Raw genomic sequence first — 2,929 nt, 5'->3', positions numbered from 1 at the left:
TTCGAACTCTTCCACATGGAAGATGGTGAATCCATCGAAAACATGCAGAAGAGATTCGTTCATCTGAAAAATCGGTTAAATTCTCTTGATAGACCTGTTTCCAATGCAGTTGCTACTAACAAAATCTTAAGATGTTTGAACAGGGAATGGCAACCCAAAGTTACAGCAATAAAGGAAGCAAATGATCTAAACACTTTAGACATCACAACTCTATTTGGTAAACTAGAGGAACATGAACAACACCTTAAATGCCTTGACATGCATGAGAAAAGGACAAAGAAAGAAAAGAACATGGAGAAAGAGGTAGAGAAGAAGTCAATAGCTCTAAAAGCTTCCAGCTCCAAGACCTCAAAACGAGAGCCAAAGGATAGTGACACAAGTGATGACGAAGACTCCGATGATGAGGAAATGGGACTGTTTGTGCGAAGATACAACAAATATCTAAAGAAAAATGGAGCAAAACATTCTGACAAAGGCTTGATCAACTATAGAAAGCAATCAAACATGTTCAAACAAGATGACGACAACAAGGGAAAAATCAAAGGTCTTTGCTTCAATTGTGGGAAAGCCGGTCACTACAAACCGGATTGTCCATACCTTAAGAAAGAAAAGGAGAAGAACCAAAACAAAGGTCATAACAAATCTAAAAGAGCCTACATAGCATGGGAAAGTGATTCATCTAGTGAAAGCTCATCAAGCGATGAAGAAGAATCAGCAAACCTATGTTTCATGGCTCATCAACACAAGAAAAAGAAAGCTGTAAGTCATCTTAAACCTGAACTCGTAGATAAGGTATCTCATTCTCAACTAAAACTAGCTTTTGAAGAATTACATAGAGATGCAATTAAAGCTTTCAAACTTTTGGCCTCAAATAAGAAAATATTTTCATATCTTGAATCAAAAGTTGAGAAAACCGAAAAGGATATGGAGGCTTTAAAACAATCTATGCTAGACATTCAAAAGGATAAAGTTGAAATAGATCCTACATTATGGTTTGGTTGTGAGACATGTCACATTTGGCAAAAAGAAGTAAGAGATCTAAAAGCCAAGTTAGACAAGGCTCTACAACCAAAAGTGACTTTTGCGGTTGATCCAAATAAGTTCAAAAGATCGTATACTCCTTTATATAGTAAATACACTTTTGTACCAAAAGTATCAACTAGCAAAACTCCATATTCTCATCATATTACCTGTCATTATTGTTGCAAAAAGGGACATACCATTGAAAAATGCAAATTTAGGAGAATTTTAGTTCCTAAAGGAGTATTTCAATGGTTGCCTAAGTGCAACAAATTGTGTACTCACTACCAAGGACCCAATGAAAATTGGGGACCTCCCTCTTTAAATTAATCTTGCAGGAAAAGTGTCTTGACATTGCCGAAAGGTTGTGGTTCCTTGATAGCGGATGTTCAAGACACATGACTGGAGACCTATCTCTTTTCGTTGAGTTTCAAGCAAAGAAAAAGGGGTATGTCACCTATGGAGATAACAATCGGGGAGCCATACTTGGTAAAGGAAGTGTAGGTAACCCTTCTACCACTACTATAACTGATGTGCTGCTAGTAGAAGGTCTTAAACATAATCTTTTAAGTATAAGTCAATTGTGTGACAAAGATTTTAAAGTAATGTTTACAAATTCTGGCTGCACAATAGAACATACTAAGAAAAGAGACATTATGTTTAAGGGCTCAAGAGTAAACAACATCTACATGCTAAACTTGGATGAGGTATCTAAGTCTAGTACGAAGTGTCTAGTTGCTCTGGGCGATGACTCATGGCTTTGGCATAGACGTCTCGCCCACATAAATTTTGACTTACTTAATAAAGTTGTCTCAAAAGATTTAGTAATCGGCTTACCTAAAATGAAGTTTTCAAAAGATCATCTATGTGATGCTTGTCAAAAGGGAAAGCAAACAAAAATCTCTTTTAAATCAAAGAACGTGGTTTCAACATCACGCCCTCTTGAACTACTTCACATGGATCTCTTTGGCCCTTCAAGGACTAAAAGCATAGGTGGAAACACCTATGGTTTTGTCATTGTCGATGATTACTCGAGATTTTGTTGGACAATCTTTCTACCTAGCAATGATCAAACTTTTCCAGCTTTCACACAATTTGCAAGATTATGTCAAAACAAAATGAACAACAAAATAGTTGCAATTCGAAGTGATCACGGTGGAGAGTTTGAAAACATTCTTTTTGAAAAATACTGTGATAAACATGGAATTGAGCATAACTTTTCAGCTCCTAGAACACCTCAACAAAATGGAGTAGTTGAACGTAAAAATCGGGTTCTAGAGGAGCTGGCAAGAACAATGCTGAATGAGGGTAATCTACCAAAGTATTTCTGGGATGACGCGATTAGTACAGCATGTTATGTTTTGAATAGGATAATAATACGTCCTATACTGAACAAAACTCCCTATGAATTACTAAAAGGTAGAAAACCAAATGTATCTCATCTCCATGTATTCGGTTGCAAGTGTTTTGTTTTGAACAATGGTAAGGATAATCTTGGCAAATTCGATGCTAAAGCTGATGAGGGCATATTCCTTGGTTACTCGCAATCTAGCAAAGCATATCGGATATATAATAAGAGATTACTTATAGTAGAAGAGTCAGTACACGTGTCTTTTGATGAATCTTATGCAAAATATGTCGAGAAAGGTCTTTCATTTAATGGTGCAGGTCCATCCACTGAAGACATTGTCAAGGATAAGGAAGATGAGAATGAAAGTATTGTAAAGAAAGATGTTGAGAGAGAGAAAGATGAGTCTCACAATGAAAATGAAAAAGAAAGCATCTCAAACAATGAAGAACTTCCCAAGGCCTGGACAAATGTGAAAGACCATCCAATTGACAATATAATAGGAGACATCTCAAGGGGCGTTACAACACGCTCAAAGATAAGTAACTTCAGTCATCATTT

Source organism: Vicia villosa, linkage group LG6 (genome assembly GCF_029867415.1).
Source record: "Vicia villosa cultivar HV-30 ecotype Madison, WI linkage group LG6, Vvil1.0, whole genome shotgun sequence".
In the NCBI taxonomy this organism is placed as follows: domain Eukaryota; kingdom Viridiplantae; phylum Streptophyta; class Magnoliopsida; order Fabales; family Fabaceae; genus Vicia; species Vicia villosa.
This window is presented reverse-complemented; position numbering follows the sequence as displayed.